General features: G+C 40.6%; 1 protein-coding gene across 8 annotated transcripts in view; it reads left to right on the top strand.

The window, feature by feature from the left end:
- LOC101150774 (formylglycine-generating enzyme) overlaps positions 1–19,564 on the top strand; it is a 190,632-nt gene that overhangs the window by 56,395 nt on the left and 114,673 nt on the right. The gene's annotated exons all lie outside the window — the stretch shown is intronic.

The following is a 19,564-nucleotide window of genomic DNA, read 5'->3' as shown; positions in this document are numbered from 1 at the left end:
GTGTCTTGGAATAGTGGCATCTGTCCTCTGGGCAGTCTGCAGCCAGACTGTCATGTGTTTCCGAGGGGTATTTACATACTCTGGAAATTAATCTTGGGATTTCCCTAAAGGCACATTAAGCGCATGTTCCTTATTTCAACCTCAGAGCATTTTGTGAAAATGTCTGTGAGCATGTTATCTTTTCCTGGATTGTGATGGTGATAACTATTTGAGGAAATCTGCCTATAACTTTAGAAATTATATTCAGTCTCGTAAATTTGATCAAAGCATGCATGATATATAAATAACTATAAAGTTTATTACTGTTTTATGATGAACTATTAAGATCTGCTAGGTGGTATTTATCATGCCTCTAGTTGCCTGAGTTCTGATGGGTTGAAATTTTGATTCAGCAGCATTGTTTGGAGAGAAAGAGAAAGGGTGTTTTCTGGTTAAATGTTGAAGCAGGAAGTTGCGTCATTTAGTGATTAATTCCTGAACCTCTTAGTATGTCAGACCGATGCACCTTATAACTTAGGAACAGAAGCCAACCATGTTTGTCCAAGTTTTACTTATTCTGGCATGTGAAAAATGTTGAAAGCAAATAGTATACTACCCTGCCTCTAAAACCAAGCTACCCCAGCAGAATGTATACAAATTGAGACACTACATGGGCATGTGTGTGGAAAGTGCTTCCTTTAAAAAGAACATCTCTGAATATTTTTTATGGTGTGAACAGATTGGGGGGAAAATATCATGCAAAATCCCATCTCTAGCAAAATAGTCATTCATAAGTCAGTTCCAAGAATGTATATTTATAACCAAACTAGCTAGACTGGTTACTTGATGTGCTTAATTTTAAACCTGAACGTTTTGAAAATGCTCAAAGGGTAATGATAAAGAAAACTAATTCTTCAATATCTTCTCAATATAGGATTACAGAGCAATTGAAGAAATAGACTCTGCCTGAGGCTCATTTTTCAGAATACGGGAATAAAGTTGTTGGATATGCTTAATTTTTCTTCACAGAATAACACATGGGCTGCTCATGAATAATCTAGAGAAACAGATCTACTTTTTGGGGGCTGCAGATAAAAAAGCTGAGTTCTTTAGAAACTGTCATCCCTCCTCAGTTTCTTATACTTTCCAGCGGGGCTGGTGGAAGTAGTGGTCAAAATGAGAATAAGATTGTAAAATTCTAGGTGGGTTTGTGGTTGGGAGATGTCATTCTCTACTGGCAAGATGTGACTTGGCATTTGCTGTCAGAATCAGAAATAGAATTTTTTTCATCTCAGATAAAAGCATCTGCATGCTTGGAAGGGGGTGCACAAGGCCTTAGAATGCTGGCAAGTTGTGAATGTATCTATCTGACCATCTGGTGTGGAGCTGAGCGCTTGTTAGCTTTCAGTTTTAGAGCTACTTGTGTTTCTTCTAAGGATTTACAGAAAAATTCACATTTTTCTTTTCACCAATCCCAGGCTTTATCCTGGATGTTGCTCTTGCTCTAATGAAATTGTTCTCATTTTAGGTTTCTCTTTGTCCCAGTGGCCTCCTTTGCTTCCTCATTTGACTGGGATATAATTTAACAGTTTTGAGAACTAAACCCCAAATCCTTAGACAATTCATACTCCATAATTCAGGTCTTTATAGCTTTTCTTCATTGCCAGCAGAAAAGCCATGATCATCCCTCATCTGGGTTACTGCAGCAGCCTCCCAGAGGGCTCCCTGCCTTCCCTCTCTTTGCCATATTGCGACTAGACTGATCTATATAGAGAGCAAGTCACATGAGGTCACTCCCTGTTTAAAATCCTTTAATGCCTTCTTATTATCCAAAGAATAAAGTGTAAAATATTTTTTAAAAACTTAATTACTTTTATCTTTTTTTTTAATTTTTATTTTTTGAGAGAGTCTCGCTCTATCCCTCAGGCTGGAGTGCAGTGGCGTGATCTCAGCTCACTGCAGCCTCTGCCTCCCATGTTCAATCGATTCTCATGCCTCAGCCTCCCAAGTAGCTGGGATTACAGGTGCCCGCCAGCTAATTTTTGTATTTTTAGTAGAAACAGGGTTTCGCCATTTTGGCCAGACTGGTCTCAAACACCTGACCTCAGGTGATCTGCCTGCCTTGGCCCCCCAAAGTTCTGGGATTACAGGTGTGAGCCACCATGCCAGGTCTTGTTACTTTTATTTTTAATTTTTGTGGAGATGGGGTCTTGCTCTGTTACACAGGCTGGTCTCGAACTCCTGGCCTCAAGCAATCCTCACGCCTTGGCCTCCTAAAGTGCTGGGAGTACAGATGTGGGACACTGCACCTGGCTGATTAAGTATAAATTCTTGCACATGACTTCTGAAGGCTAACATAATTTAACCCTTGCTGATCTCTCTAGCCACATCTTTTTTTCTTTTTTAAGCAGTTAATTATGAAATGTTACAAAAATTCAGAATAGTACAGAAAATAGTGTAATAGATAACTGTGTACCTACTACATAATGTTAACAGTTTACTGTGTTTACTTTCTCTTTTAGCCAAAGAAAAAGAACAAAAACTGTTCTTCTCATCAATGCTTGATATCGTCGATATGTTTTATTTAAGGTGCTCTGGTCAGTGTGCAGGGCTGTTTCACTGTGTTTTTCAGTCATCATTTTTAAAAGTTTGTCTGATAACTCTAATGTCTGGCCACCATGTTGATCTGTTTCTGTTGTTCTTGACTTTCAGTCATGTCTTGTTTTCTCACATGCCTGGTTAGTTTTGACTGACTATCAGACATTTTATGTGAAAAATTGTGGAGGTTGAGATCTAGATAGTGTGATGTGTCTCTGGAAAGGATTTACCTTTGCTTCTAGAAACTTCTATTTCAGATTAGCTTTAATCTAGTCAGGAATTGAGATGATTTGAAGCAGAGCTTCAGTCCCTGTAATGGCCAGTCTATTTCCAGTTCCCCCTGGGTATAGTTCTTCAGGGTGCCAACCAAAAGTCTAGGGGTTTTACCATAGATCCTCCACCTTGGAGGGCCTTGAACTCCAATTTTTTATATCCTCAGGCCATGAGTCTATTGAAAGTTCTGCTCAGCTTCTCAGCCTTACATCTGCCATTTGAGGCAATAGATCTCTAAGGAAAACAGTTTCACCTCTCTAGGATTTGAGCCCTGCAATTCTTCACAGCTGTGGTAGTTCCCATCTGGTCTGGTTAAGTCCTATTTCTCTTTGAGATCTTAATTTATTTGCTTTTCTTCCCTAATGGACTGTGTATCTCTAGTGCTTAGCAAAGAACCTGTACATAATTATTGACCCTACAATAATACCAATTCCAGATATATGGAATTGGGGGAGTTTGGTGACTGTCCAGACTCCATGTGTTTCATAAGCAGAGGCTGGTTAGAAGAGCATTTTCAGGGAACGTTTACAACCAAAATATCCACGTGGTTAGTAAATATTTCAATTCAGGAACTGACCTCTTCTGTGTTATGTATTTATGTTAGTTCTGTGACTAACTCATAATGGAAAATAATTTTAAAGCTTCTTCAGAGAGCTTGGGAATAGTCAGTGCCCTGTATGCAAAGGCTATTCAGGAAATATATTTTTCTTTTTCAGTGATTTCCAGGGAGCAAAAGTTAATCATTAGTTTTTATTTTATTGGGCAGTCATTTATGGCAAAAGCAGGTTGTGGAAACAGCCATGTGTGCTTTGTACACATCTGAGAGAAGATGAGGTATTTGGCCATGTGAAAAAAAGGTCAGCTTGGTGTTAACATGTGTGTGTGTGTGTGTGTGTGTGTCCCATGTGTGTGTCCTGCGGAGATGCCACATTTAGATGGCCTCATTCCCCTCCTCACAGATGCAACCTAGTAAATGGCCAGTGCTGTGACGTATCTTAACCCAATCATAATGTGGTTTTTGAAAATGTAGTTTGTGGTTATTTGCTTTTCAGTTGCCTAAGTCTGAGACGGATACTAATCTGTGGTGCTATGTAGTGCTTTCAGTTAAAGAAACATGTAGAGGTTATATAACGTTCTAATTTCCCACATCTGCATACTCACTTTCAGTACCAAGGTACCATGCTGACTTGTTCAGTTGATGATGTGACAGGATGGGGTGATCTGTGATATCTCTTCCTCTCTGTGAGGGTCACAATTGCATTTAGGTGGCTTCTTTTTCTCAGAGAAAGAACTCTCATTTTGTTTTTGTTTTGTTTTGTTGTATTTGAGATGGAGGCTCGCTCTGTCACCCAGGATGGAGTGCAGTGGCACAATCTTGGCTCACTGCAACCTCTGCCTCCTAGGTACAAGCAATTCTTCAGCCTCAGCCTCCCGAATAGCTGGGGTTACAGGTGCCCATGCTACCACACCCAGCTAATGTTTTTGTATTTTTAGTAGAGACGGGGCTTTACCATGTTGGCTAGGCTGGTCTTGAACTCCTGACCTCTGGTGATCCACCTGCCTCCGCCTCCCGAAGTGCTGGGATTACAGGTGTGAGCCATCATGCTTGGCTGTCAGGGAAAGAACTCTAATTTTGGAATTAACCAAAGTAACTTGGATTACAGGTCTGCCACTTAATATTAAAGGACTACTGCTAAATGTAGAATATATCTTCAGTTTCCTTGTCTACCAATTAGAAATAATTATACTGGATGAAATTGTGTGACACTTAATTTGTCATTGTGTGTGCAAACTTTATATCACTTACAGAGGAATGTTGTTATTTTACTGTTTTTGTTTATATTATGTTTTGGCTATCTAATTATAATATTGCTTACTTCCATCAGCCGAGTTAATGAGAAACCTTGGCCTTTAGAAGCATGGCGGGGGAGGTGTGGGGCGAGGCAGGGAAAAAAGAAAAAAAGAAGCAGAGGGAAAGAAAACAATATTTATAAATAGTGATTGCTGATATTCCTCTTACCCTTACCTTTTGTTGGCTTATCACATACTCATTCTCTCAATGAAAACTTTGCTCATGCTTCCTGGATCATCAAAGCCCAGTCAGATCAAAGTTTCCAAAATGTATTCCTCCTCTGAATGAATCTCTGCTACTTACCACATTTTAGCCAGAGATTCAGTTTGTTTTGCTTCTGTTAATGTGGAATTTGATTGTCTAATAGACTGTATAGCTCTAGACATTTTGGAAAGTGTCCTCTGTTTCTCAGGGTTGTTTGTTGTATGGAATTGACCTCGGATATGCTGGGTGCAGTGGCTCATGCCTGTAATCCCAGCACTCTGGGAGGCTGAGGTGGGAGGATCGCTTGAGCTCAGGAATTTGAGACCAGCCTGGGCAACATGGCAAGATCTCATCTTTACAAAAAACACAAAAAGTTAGCTGGGCATGGTGGCACATGCCTGTAGTCCCAGCTACCTGGCAGACTGAGGTGGGAGAATGGCTTGAGCCTGGGAGGCGGAGGTTGCAGTGAGCTGAGATCACACCACTGCACTCTAGCCTTGGTGACAGAGCCAGACCCAGTCTCAAAAAATAAAACAAATAAAATACACACAAAAAATAGAGTTGACCTGGGATAAGCCCTCCTTGTCTGTCTCCTGTGGTGTGCAGAGGCCACCCCTCTGAGCTCTTGCCTATCCACACATAGCACATTAAGTACATTTGGGGCACATACCAGTTCTCTGGCCAGAGATTAGCATGTATACTCATGCTTGCAGATGCCACACTTGTTGACCCCACTCAGATACTTCTTTGCCACTGCATGATAGGACTTAGGGCTTGGACTCACAGTAGTTTTTTAGATCCTCTGAACTCCACACTTGATTGTTCCTCTTCCCTGTGATCCTCTGGCCTCCCACCACTGTGTCTCAGTGTGCAACAGAAACATGAGATTTTACTTAGCTTGCCTCCTGATCCTCCTCTGCCCAGGCGATGAGACTGCCATTTTCTCAGTCTGGCAAAAACCGGTAAATATCATATCATCTTTCTCCTTAGTTAAGACTTTCATACCCATTGATAGTCACATCAACAGCCTCATCATTTCAAGCAAGCATTCATTGAGTACCTAGTATGTGCTGGGGGCTGGGGGAGGAAGTTGATTGAGAATTTTTCCCTGCTATGAGACCTTCACTCATGTGTTGTTTTGTTTTGTTTTGATTTTTTGAGACGGAGTTTCGTTCTTGTTGCCCAGACTGGAGTGCAATGGCACTATCTCAGCTCACTGCAACCTCCACCTCCTGGGTTCAAGCGATTCTCCTGCCTCAGCCTCCCAAGTAGCTGGGATTACGGGCATGTGCCATGTGTCACCACGCCTGGCTAATTTTGTATTTTCAGTCGAGACGGGGTTTCGCCATGTTGGTCAGGCTGGTCTCGAACTCCTGACATCAGGTGATTCACCCGCCTCAGCCTTCCAAAGTACTAGGATTACAGTCATGAGCCACTGCACCTGGTCCACTCACATGTTTTTAATCAGGACATTCTGAGGACATGAATAAATCAGTTTGGTAGAGAACTAACCTAATGTTCAAAATGAAAAAAAGCACGAAAGTGATAATGAAGTTCACCTGATAATAAATTTAATACAGCTACAAGTTATACAGAGTAAATGCCAAGGGGAAAGCAAGGTGATCAAAATATCAGCCTTTTGGGACTATGCTTGGGAAAATAATTTTATCTCCTTCTCCCTAGTGGAAGATGAATGTCTTCTGGAGGAAGTACTGATGTTTGCTCATTGTAATTTTTCACTGTGGATCAGTTGCAAGGTTCTTCATCCAGTAAAATAGAACTATTGAGAAATAGAAATAAACTCAAATGTATGGTTCAGATATTTAGATCCTGCAGACACATTTCCAAACACGTTATCCAGGCATATGCTTCTTGCTTGAAAAGAGCGAATTCTAATTCCAGTTACTATTTGGACAATGTTAGAAATACCGTTTGTTTCCACTTCAGGACAAAATGACCCTCAGAGCCTCATGTTACAACTACTGATTCTTCCTGAGCAAAGAGAGCAGAACACCAAAATGTACCATGGCCTCCTTAGTTTGGAGGGTCAGTGGATCTGAAAGGTGGGAAGTGGAAACCTCCTCTAACCTCTCCCCCTGTGGGAATTCCTTCTTTGATACCCCTGACAGCTGTGGTCCTGCAGCCTCTTGCTAAAAGCTTCTTGGTGAACAAGAACTCTCCAACACTTGGGGCAACTTACTGCGTTGTCAGATGTTCTCACTGAAGGTTCCTCTGTCCAACTCGAATCCTCCTTGAAGTGTCAACTCAGTGGCCCTCATTCTGCTGTTGCTGAGAATAAGAATGTATCTTCCTTCTGCCTTGTACATACAAGCTCTTCAGATACCTAAGAACAGTTGTGTCTCCCCTGCCCCACCCATCTTTCTGTTTCTAGATAAGCATTCCCATTCTTCTGCTGCACCTGGGATAACTGGGTTTGCAATTCAGGGCAACCCAGTTACATTCCTCTGAATAACATGAATTGGGGGAAAATGTCCTTTTTTATAAATGGACACCCAGAATTATACACAGCATTCTAGATGTTGTCTGATAGATGCAAATAATAGTGGAGCTATCCTTTTTTTATTCGTTCTTTCTCATCAGGTCTCAGTTTACATCCGCAGTTAAGAGTTTGGTTAGTGGATGCCAATCAAGCTGGGTTTGAATCTTGTCACTGTAACTGTGGCTTCCCAGATGTGTGACCCTGTGCAAGTCACTTAACTGCTCTGAGACTCAGTTTACTTTCTTCTTGAATGGGGATGAAGATTTCTGCTTCATAGAGTTGTAAGGAAGTGAGAGAGTGTAGTACGGGACTTAGCACAATGTTTGGCGGATAGCATGTGATACATGGTAGCTTCCATCCTAATTGCTGTCAGTGCTATCCTACCAGTACTACGGGCACGCCTACTGTTACTGTGAGTAGGAGCTGCACTAGTAATGAAGAACAATATCTCACTGATGGTTCCCGTTAAGCTTGTAGCCAAATAAAACTTGCATTTTTCTCCCATGTTGATCTCAGGCTAGGTCTCCCCAAATGTTGTTACACAGCGATTTTTTTTATGTAGCTATTTTTTACATGCAGTTATTTTTTACAAAATGATTTCAAAAATTTTGAATCTTTTCTGTTTTGTATGTGCATTTTGAAACTTCATGCAATGCCTATCTCAACTCTCCATGAGATTTTATTTTGTTTATGGGTTTCAACCTTGAGAGACAACTTATAGAAATCATTCTGGCTATCAGTGCTGTCTTTGATGGTGGTAGCTTTCCCTTCCAATTTATTATCACCGACGGATTTGGTTGTTTTAAAGTCATTGATATAGTATGAATGGGACAGAGCCCAAGGCAAAGCCCTGTAGCACTGGAGTCAGCCTACATCTCCTGAGTATCTACTGTAGTATCCGGCTATATCTACTCTTGGGATCCAGAGATGTGAAACACCAGTCTTGCTGTTAAGAAGCTCCCAGTTTGTTGAGGAAAGATTGAGTGCCAATCAGATGAATCAAGATGCACTATGGTAAGATTTGTTATGGATATGATTGAGGTAGAGCCTTGGTGACCTCTGTTCGCCACCAGTTGGAGCTGTGAAGGCTTCTTGGAGGAGGTACCTTTAGAAAGGATGGCAGCAATTGGTGAGGTAACTATGATAGGTCCATGGGATCCAAAGATGAAGAAGACAGGGTCCAGCCTTTTGAGGAATTCAGGGTAAGTGGTGAAAGGATTTTCTTCTTTCTTTCCCCACTTCTTTTAGTTTCTTAAGTAAATGCCTAATCGGTACCCTGAGCCATAGCTGCCCTCCACTTGCCCTTAGTCCTGAAGTGTGATGACTTTTCCATACCCAAAGTAAATGCAGTGAGGGGAGCATGTGTGTGTGCGCACTTCTTTCTTCTTCTTTTTCTGCAACATATTTTCCTACTTCTTATGGAGCAGTAGAGCTGTTTCAAGAATTTCCTTTAGCTTACCAGCTAGGGGCTTTGGAGAGTGACTTGTAAATTATCTTCCTTACTTCAGTGTGCTCAAGAAAGGGGCTTTTATTGGTTACCTTTTCACAGTGTATCACATTCCTGGGAAGGGAGAGCCATATGCTATAAGATTGTGATGGCAGCAGTTCAGCAGGATGGGTTGGGCTTATAACAGAAACATTAAAAGAAAAGAGCAGAGAGTTTGCTAATGTGGTTATTTGTCATTCTCAGTAAAGTTCTTTCTGCTGCACTGAATAACAGAGCCATGGTTAAGTGATGAAAGTGAGGTCAGTCGCTGGGGTTTCCATCTGAGATTTAGCTTTAAAATATCATGGGGCCCTAGGTGAGTCATGTCACCCTTGTAGGCTTAGTGCTTCATCTGTAAGTTGTGCTGAGGATGTAGCAAGCCATTCCTAAGGGTACAGTAAATCTGGGGAACTGCCCTTGGGTCTGCTGCTTGCTTGGAAAGTAGGCAGTGATGGAGGCTGCAGCTGACAGTAACATGGTTAAGAGGGTGGTTTTAAAATGATTTCCACCAAGTGTAAACTAGTTCAACCATTCTGGAAGACAGTGTGGCAATTCCTCAAGGATCTAGAACTAGAAATACCATTTGACCCAGCGATCCCATTACTGGGTATATACCCAAAGGCTTATAAATCATGCTACTATAAAGACATATGCACACGTATGTTTATTGTGGCACTGTTCACAAGAGCAAAGACTTGGAACCAACCCAAATGTCCATCAGTGATAAACTGGATTAAGAAAATGTGGCACATATACACCATGGAATACTGTGCAGCCATGAAAAATGATGAGTTCATGTCCTTTGTAGGGACATGGATGAAGCTGGAAACCATCATTCTGAGCAAACTGTCACAAGGACAGAAAACCAAACACCTCATGTTCTCACTCATAGGTGGGAATTGAACAATGAGAACACTTGGACACCGGGTGAGGAACATCACACACCAGGGCCTGTTGTGGGGTGGGGGGAGGGGGGAGGGAAAGCATTAGGAGAAATACCTAATGTAAATGACAAGTTAATGGGTGCAGCACACCAACATGGCACATGTATACATATGTAACAAAACTGCACGTTGTGCACATGTACCCTAGAACTTAAAGTATAATAAAAATAAAATAAAATAAAATGATTTCCATCTAGGTCCACATCCCAGCTCTGCTATCTTGGGGCCAGGGGGTGAAATCCTTTGCTTCTGTTTCCTTGTCTATAAAATGGAGTAATAGTAAGATTCAACAATATTGAACTGTTCTGAGGATTAAAAAGAGAGGTTAACTCACTGTGCCCACCACACAGCAAGCACTTGGTAAATGAGAGCAGATTATGGTTTCTAAGCGCCTCTTGGTTGGAACATCTCCCTTTGGAAAATCCTTTCCCCTTCAGCATTGCCTCTTGTTGTTTAGTAGACCAGATTATGTTCTTTTTTCTTTCGTTTGTTTAATAGCATTTTTGAGCACCTGTGATAGTGGCAAACATAAACATCACGCAGTCCTTGCCTCCAGAGAATTTGAATCTCATAATTCCTAATGGTGGTTTCTTATCATTTCCATGGTAATAGGCACTTTTGCTCCACTGATGCTTAGGAAGCCAGAACCAAAGCCCGGGTTTTTTGGATTTCTTTCAATCAAAAGATTGTTTATTCCTTTCCTATACTTTTCTTCACCTGGAAAGGCCATGGGGAAATTTCAGGGTGAGGGCTTGAAAGCCTGTCTTTCTTGGCTCCTTTAGTTGCATCCACAGCTGGCAGGCCATGTCTGAGCAGCTTTTCTGGGCAGAGGAGGGGTACTCTGGGAATTCAGGTAGAATTCGGCCCCCAGTTTGGGTTGGTTGCTTGAGGAATTTTATCTCTTGTCTTGGTGTGGTTTGAGGTATGAATCGAGAACAGAAATTTAGGCTCTCGGCTGGGTGCGGTGGCTCACGCCTGTAATCCTAGCATCTTGGGAAGGTGAAGTGGGTGGATCACATAGCCTGGCTAACATGGTGAAACTCCATCCCTACTAAAACATACAAAAATTAGCTGGGTGTGGTGGCACGGGCCTGTAGTCCCAGCTACTTGGGAGGCTGAGGCACAAGAATCACTTGAACCTAGGAGGCAGAGGTTACAGTGAGCCGAGATCACGCTACTGCACTCCAGCCTAGATGGCAGAGCGAGACTCTGTCTCAAAAAAAGAAAAACAAGAAAAGAAAAGAAAGGAAATTTATGCACTGTTTTGAGGGCCAGACTCTTTGCCAGAGTTGGCATCCTGTCTTCCACTTCCGTGGGCCTTCCTTTCCATCTTTTTCATGACCTGGGCTCTCCCTGGACAGATTGTTTTTTCTTGGCAGTGAATTACATTTAACCCTAAATGTTCCCGCACTGTCTCAGCCTGTGATTGCTGCTTAATATTTTCAGATAGGGCTCTGTCTCATCACTCTTGGCTGTAAGCTAAGATTAATATACATATATATTCCAACTCACACAATAATTCTCTTCTTTACATTTTCTCACATACAGTAGTCCATGTTCATAAAGAGTTTTCCCACAGTACTCCTGAGTCATCACAAATGGTTTGGGGAGGAAGAGTGGTCTCCGTCAACTTAAAGATGGCCCCCAAGCCCTTCCCCACTGTAGCTTTATAGATTTTTAGGGTGAAATGTGTTTCGGGTTAAAAGAAGATATATGCCTCAGACCCTGCATCCCTGTGTAATAGTCCTGACTTTACTCCAGACTGCTGTGCTTCTGGAGTGAACAAAACGAGGAGTGAGGAGTGAAGTCAATGTCTTAAAGCTTTGCATTTATATGGGACTTTTCTCCCCTGAAGAGCTCGAAGTGTTCACGCATGCGTTTTCCCCATCCCTCCGCCCCCTCTCGTTCTCATATCCTCAAAATATTCCTGATTATGCAAAAAAGAAGATGTGGTCTTGGACTCATTTTTTATGGTGTGGAGCTCTAGAGGTTTTGACTTTGGCCCAGATTTTGAACTTGATTTGCAGTCAGGATTAAATCCCAGATCTTCTGATCCGCAGACTTGTTAATGTTTACTGGATTCCAGATGTTATTTCAAATACAAAACATGAAAAGCTACTTATTTCCTTGTAGTAGTATTTTGTCACAAGCCACATATGTTAAATCAGGCATCTCAAGACTTGTTATAAATATAAAGATAATTTAAGAGATGGGAATCGCTATGTCATACAGTGGCTTCTTCCAAAAGCAAGTGGGAGGCAGTGAATTTTTCCTATGGTTTTTGATCTCTTGAGATTTTAAATCAGTTTCTTGTCCTTCTTACCTTCCTAACCTCTTATTTCCATTAAATTATTTTTAAAAATTATTGATTTGGCAAGCTAGTTTTTGTATCTGACGTCTGACTTGTTAATAAGCTGTAAAGTAATATAGTGCCATTTCCCCTTCCTATAGCTTACTTTTAGTGACTTCCCCATGTCATAGTATGACTCATTTGTTCTTTCCCTAAGGATCTGGAAATAAAACCAGGTTATTAAGAAGAGAAAATAGAATAGTTAAATTATCTTTTTTTGTTTCCAAATTATGCTGTGATTTTTTTCATGTGGATGTGTGGATGCCTTTTTAATATAGGAATATGCATATCCACACATAGAAGTTTTATGTAAGGGTATACTTCTGTCCATTCAGCAAAATTTACTGGCAAGCTACTGAATGCCAGATTTGTATGCTGGGTTCTGGGAATCTAACAGACACAATCCTCTTTTCTTAAGGAGCTTGCAGATGTTAAAAGAGCAAGCAAACCCACCTCGGTGGGTTTACATACATACACATTTATTGCTATAAAAGTATAAAATTAAGGAGGAAGTATAGCATGATGGTTAAAAGCATGCAGTTTTGGAGTGGGACCTGGATTTAAGTCATAGCTCAGCCACCTACTAGCTGAATAACCTGGAGCAAGTTAGTTAACCTTTCACCCAGCTTCCTCATCTGTAAGTGAGGAAATAGTAATACCCTTTATGGGGTTATTGGAGGTTTCAAGGAGATGCTACAGAGAAAATGTCTAGGATAGAGGCTGTCATGTAGTAAACACTTGATATATGTTAATTATGAGTATTATGTTTTACGTGTAATGTAAATTCAAATGAAATAAGCTAGCAAGCTATGAAATTATACCTTACTCTGAAATCTAATCCATGGAAGACATTTTTTTGGACCTTTTTAGGGATGTGGAAAGGAGATAGGCCATCTGGTAGCATGCAATTATAAATAACACTTCTTTCCATGGACAGTCTCCACTTTATACTCAGTAAAGGAAGTAAACATGGCATCTAATCAAGCAGCAGAACATACAGAATTGGGCACTTAGCACTTATCCACTTTCAAAACGTCCAAATAAAATCATGGAAGTCTTCAAGTGGTTCTCTGAAAATAATGGTTAAGTGAAAATGCCATTTGGTATAAGCTAATTGCTTTATTCTCTCGTAACTTGCTAATGAATTGTCACTGAAGAACACAGAAGATTGTGAGAATAAAAGAATGTGATAGATCCATAGTGAGACTAAACCGTGTCTACTTTTCTCACTTCAAGCAATACTTAGAACCATATGTGGCCCTGCACTCAGGACTGACAGTTTTATACAGTTATTCTAAGCAATATAAGTGATTGATTCTGGAGCAAATCTTTCAGTGAATGTAGTCTGTACCCTGTGTTGATGGTGGTTTGCTTTTAGTTGACCTAGAAGTCGCCTTTGCATTTAGGATGATGCTGCTGTATAACATGCATTGCTTAGGATAAAACAAACGGATTTCTCTATACTTTAGATCTAATCCATCTGAAATTGGATAGAGCAGGCATGTTCCTTTGTGTTGCATATTAGTGTGTTACACTTTCTGAAGTTAAAGAACCACCTGCATTATTAGGAGGCTAATTCCATCTAGCAGTCTACTGCATTCCATCTGGCAGTCTACCACTACCAGTAGATGATGAGAAAGTTTCTTCTTTGTTGCAGAAATCTAATGTGTTACGTGTTTTCTCTTAATAGTTGCTTCTTCTGTGTTTAGGTTGACTGGTTTTCAGCACATAGATGCTTTATAGCCTTGTGTTTCACAGCTATAATAATTCATGCTTCTTAAACAGAGCATATGTATCTACTGTTATATAGGTCAGAGAATTAATCATTCTCCTGGGGCCTCACTCTTTTTTTCTACTCTCTCTCCTTCCTGTCTCTCAGTGGGGAGAGAGGCTGTAAAACTTGAGGCCCTCGAATGAGGCACCTCAAAGAAGATTGTAGTTGCTTATCTCACACCTCAGCAAGAAACCATGGGAAGTTCCTTGAAGGAAGTGAAACAATTTGGGATGGAGAAGCTCCAAGATAAAAGGATTTGGACATGTGTCCACCAGCTCACATCAAATGGTTGGTGGGGAAGGACCCTATAAGGTCTCTAGAGGAGCACAAGTGAGGGAACTCAGGCCAGAAGGGAAAGGATAGAGCCCAGACTAGATACTGGTTCCCCCAACTACCTGGCCTGCGTGGTGGGTCCCGTGGTGATGCCTCCTGCCTGGGCTCATCCTGTGGAGTCTCTGCAGGTTATTTTGCAGACACTTTCTATTTGCAATCTCTTGTAAGACTTTTTATTGTGTGCTTTTATGGCCTTGTGGAACTCGTGAACTATAGAGAGGTTTGTGTGTCTGAAACTAGAATAGTCGAAAGATTTATTCGAAAAATGTTACAGTCTATGAGTTAGTTCAGAAGGAGCACATGGCAGAATGGCCGAGTATGATGCTGAAGCCAGACATCCTGGCCTTCAGCCCAGCTCCTCTGCTTACTAGCTGCGTGACCTTGGGCACACTATTCAACTTTTCTGTTCCTTAGTTCTTTAGCTGTAAAATAAGGCCAATGAGTGGGTGTCCAAACATTCCTGGTTTATATCTGTGCCTAGCACAAGTGTTAATAGTGCCACCTTTCAATCTCTAAAGTATCCTTATTTGGATGGTCAATTATATGTCTGCCATACCAATAAGAGAATCTGTATCAAAAATTTGTTTGGAAGACTAAAAATATAGAAAACAATATCCAACTGTAATGTGCTCGGTAAATATTAGCTGCTATTGTTTATTTATATGCTATTTATTTTACAAGTAGACTGGTATTTTAAATACCTGATTTCATGTATTACTCCAGGAGCAAGAATGGTTACCATAGACTTTGGGGTCTGAAAGTGACTTATATTATTGGAAAATCAGGAGCCACCGTGGTATAAGCAAGTGTAATACAATTTCAAAAATTCTCTTCCTTTCTAATCTGGTGTGGGTGAAACAAGTAGTGTGGAGGAAATGACTGTTTTCATTCATTTCACTAAAATGGTAATCACCGCAATGGCATGCTGGTTTTACAGAGAAAATACAGTGGAGGTTGTTAATTTGGTTCGTGTGTTTTACTGCGCTCTTCTTTCCAATTTGATCTCTAGTTTTCTTTCTTTGACCTTTCTTTGGGTGTCACCTTTTCCTCTCATGCAGGAGAGGCTAGTGCTAATTGCAGTCTCTTCTTCATTGGTCCTTTTCCCCAGAGATAAATAAAATTAAGCATAATTCAAAAAGCTTTATTTGAAGTAATGGTTTCATCTGCTCACTCTTAAAATATTTTTTCACGTTGGACATTAGGTAAAAAAAAATACAAATTATTGGTATTTTGACTGTATTTTTCACAAATATGTACTTTGGGTAGAGATGCTGCTGAACCTAGAAGATGCTCTATCTGGTTAGGCACGGGGGTGAGATAAGCCTGCAGGTGCCACAGTGTGATGGACTTTGACTCCTGGTTCTCTCGCTTGCTACCTGTGTGATCTTGGGGATGCCATTTATTTCATCTCTCTGAGCTTCAGTATTTTCATCCTTAAAATGAAAAGAATGATACTTCCTGCTTTACAGGGTGATTGTGAGGATGAAATACGATGATAAGGATTAGTATACTCTCAACAAATGGATGGTATGGTAATTAACAGAGACGTCAGTCATTTTAAATTCTAGAATATTTGAAAACAAAGAGTTCCTTTCTCGAAAGATGGTTGAGGTGATTGAAAGAGACTTCTTTTAGGAGGAAGATGTGCAGAGGCTGTGTCTCTGATGATAAAAATGCTTTGATGATGTGGATTTCATACAGGAGAAGCTAGTGCTCTTCATCACAGAGCTAAATACAGACCTGCCCAGGACCCAGAGAAACTAAAGGAGGATATAGGGTCAGTGAGAAACAGCTGCAGCCTTGCCTGGATCCCTTGTATCAGTCTTCTGAGAATAAAAACACTATGGCTATTGCTACTCTTCTGTCTTCCAGATTGCTCAGTAAATGTCTTTTGTAGCACACCCTAACCAGAAACATAAAGGCAAGAGAATTCTGGGAAATGAGGTTCAGTCTAGCCAAGGTGACACATTACAAAGCTGGGACATTAACAGTTATCCAATCTAGTTTAATCTAACACCTTTGAATTACTTTAAAGCCAACCCCAAATACTATATACTTTTTTCCCTAGAAAACTTCAGTATGTGGCTGAGTGCTGTGGCTCATGCCTATAATCCCAACACTTTGGGAGAGCGAGATGGGCAGATCACTTGAGCCCAGGACTTTGAGACCAGCCTGGGCAAGATAGTGAAACACCGTCTTTACCCAAAAATTTTAGATGGTGCATGTGTCTGTGGTCCCAGCTACTCAGGAGGCTGAGGTGGTAGGATTGCTTGAGCCCAGGAAATTGAGGCTGCAGTGAGTCATGATCACGCCACTGCACTCTACCCTGGGTAACAGAGTAAGACCCTGTCTCAAAACACACAAAAAAGCACTTCAGTATGTGAGTGTAAAAGCTAAACACTCTTTTAAAAAAATAATAATAAAAACAAAACTGTAATGGTATTATCAAATCTCAAAAAAAAACTAAAAATAATTCCTTAATATTATCAAATACTCAGTCAGCATTCACATGTCCTTAATTATCTCATGGATATTTTTCTGTAATTGGCTTGTTGAGAATCAGGATCCTAAGAAATTCCATTCTTGTTGTGATCCTAATTACATTTGGTTGAGTTCTTATTTTGGTAATTGCAATGTAAGAGGTCAAGTGATTCACTAATACAGAAAACAAGTACAAAACTGAACCAAATTGTAAAGAAAAAACACACACCCAACCACTGGAAACTGAAAATCCACCAAAGGGAGGTGATAAATTGAGAAGTGTTGATTCTTGAGAAACTTCTATAGCTTTGGCCAAGAATGGGTGAGAATATGTGGCGTTCTTGCTTGGAAATGATTCCATGTCCTCTTCCTGCCACACTCTATTATTAAAAAAATAATAATAATAATAAATAAATAAATAAATAAATAAAAGGCCAGTCATGGTGGCTCATTTCTGTGATACCAGTGCTTTGGGAGGCTGAGGTGGGATGATCTCTTGAGGCCAGGATTTCAAGACCAGCCTGGTCAATATAGTGAGATGTTGTCTCTACAAAAAAATAAAATATTAGGTGAGTGTGGTAGCATATGCCTGTAGTCCCAGCTATTCAGGAGGCTGAGATGGGAGGATCACTTGACCCCAGGAGGTCGAGGCTATGGTGAGCTATGATTGCACCACTGCATTGTGGCCTGGGTGACAGAGGGAGACGCTGTCTCTAAAACTAAAATAAAAATGTAACTGTCAGTTCAGGACTGGTGGTGAAAACCAAAGCCTTACAGCCAAAGATTGACTTGATTCAGGATGGAGGATGGGGGCACTGAAAGCCTGTGGCTTTGTCAGCTAAAAAAGCAGACTCACGTTAGAATATTTTGGGAAATCCTGCAGCATGACTAGCCCACGGTAGCAGTTGTGATGGGTGGTAGACCAGCCAGAAATTTAACAGGGAGATCGCGCAAGTAACAGAGACATTAAAGGTGTGAAATAAGCTTTTCTAGGCTTTCTGGGAAACTAAACATAAGCAGGGAAGACCCAAGAGAGCCCAGCAAAAAGTGAAAGCCAGGGAGGCTTGAGATGACTGCCACTTTGAATGCCATTCCTCAATCCATACACCTTGGTTCATGAAGGGTGAAAGCCCAGTGGGTTCAAGGTGTCTGAGATAGCCTCTGTCTAAATTATTGGTCAGCTGTTCAAGTATGCAACACAAATATGACCTCAGTGGAACTGAAAAAAAAATCTGAACAGAGACATCAGTGGGTACAGACCATGGGGAATGAGATTCTACAGTTTATATTCAGGTAAGTTACCAAAACAAAACAAAAACCTTCAGAAAAATAGGGTAATCAGGAGTTGCTGTTACATATACATGTGCTCTCTCTCTCGCTCTCTTTCTCTCTTTATATATATAGGTAGATATATATATATATATATATATATATATATACACACACACATATGTATCTGAACATATAAACATTTAAGATTATTTAAGATTATATATGTAATCTTAAATTATGCATATTATATATAATCTTAAATGTCTAGTTTTCAGCTAAAATGTAATAAACATGCAGACTAACAAGAAAGTGTGACCCATACTAAAGAAGGTGAGTATTTAAGTTAAAACTAACTCCCAAGTAGGCCCAGATGCTAGATTTAACAAAGACTTAAAAATAGCTATTATGATTATATTTAAAGAACTAAAGTATATTTGAATAGTTGCTATAAAATATGCCAACTGTGAGTCAACAAATAGAGAATCAAATAGAAATTTTAAAAAAAGAACCAAGTAGAATTTCTAGAATTGAAAAGTATACTACTAACTGAAATGAAAAATTCCCTAGTTGAACACAAGAGCAGATTAGAAATGGTAGAAGAAAGATTCAGTGATCCTGAAGGTAGATCAAGAGAAAGTATCCAGGACAAGTGCAGTGGCTCACACCTATAATCCTAGCACTTTGGGAGGCTGAGGCGAGTGGATCACTTGAGCCTGGGAGTTTGAGACCAACCCGGGCAACATGGAGAAACCACGTCTCTACAAGAAATAAAAAATTAGCCAGGTATGGTGGTGCACATCTGTAGTCCTAACTACTTGGGACGCTGAGGTGGCAGGATCACCTGAACCTAGGGAGGTTGAGGCTGTGGTGAACCAAGATCGCACCACTGCACTCCAGCCTGTGTGACAGAGCAAGACTCTATCTCAAAAAAAAAAAAAAGAAAAGAAAAGAAAAAGGAATTATCCAAACCAATGAGCAGAGAGGGCTGGGCATGGTGGCCCATGCCTGTAATCCCAATACTTTTGGAGGCTGTGGCAGGTAGATCACTGGAGCCCAGGAGTTCGAGACCAGCCTGGGCAACATGGCAAAACCCTATATCCACAAAAATTACAAAAATTAGTCAGGTGTCATGGTATGCACCTGTAATCCCAGCTACTCAGGAGACTTAGGTGGAAAGATCTCCTGGGCCCACGAAGTCAAGGCTGCAGTGAGCCAGATCATGGCAATACACTCCAGCCTGGGTGACAGAGTGAGACCCTGTCTCAAAATAAATACATAAAAATTTAAAAAGCAGAAAAAATTTCAGAGAAAAATCAAGAGAGCCCTGTGCAACAACATCATGTGTTCCAACATAATTTTAACACAGGTGTAAAGGCAATCTCAAATGGAGAGGAGCAAAAGGGACAAAAATTTGAAAGAAAAATCTGAAAATTTCCCAAATTTGATGAAGATTATCTATAAATCCAAGAAGCTCAGTGAACCTCAGTTAGGATAAACTGCAAAACAAAAACAAAAACA

Source organism: Gorilla gorilla, chromosome 2, assembly GCF_029281585.2.
Source record: "Gorilla gorilla gorilla isolate KB3781 chromosome 2, NHGRI_mGorGor1-v2.1_pri, whole genome shotgun sequence".
Classification (NCBI taxonomy): domain Eukaryota; kingdom Metazoa; phylum Chordata; class Mammalia; order Primates; family Hominidae; genus Gorilla; species Gorilla gorilla.
Note: the sequence above shows the minus strand (reverse complement) of the source record. Positions and strands in the feature narration are given on the sequence as shown.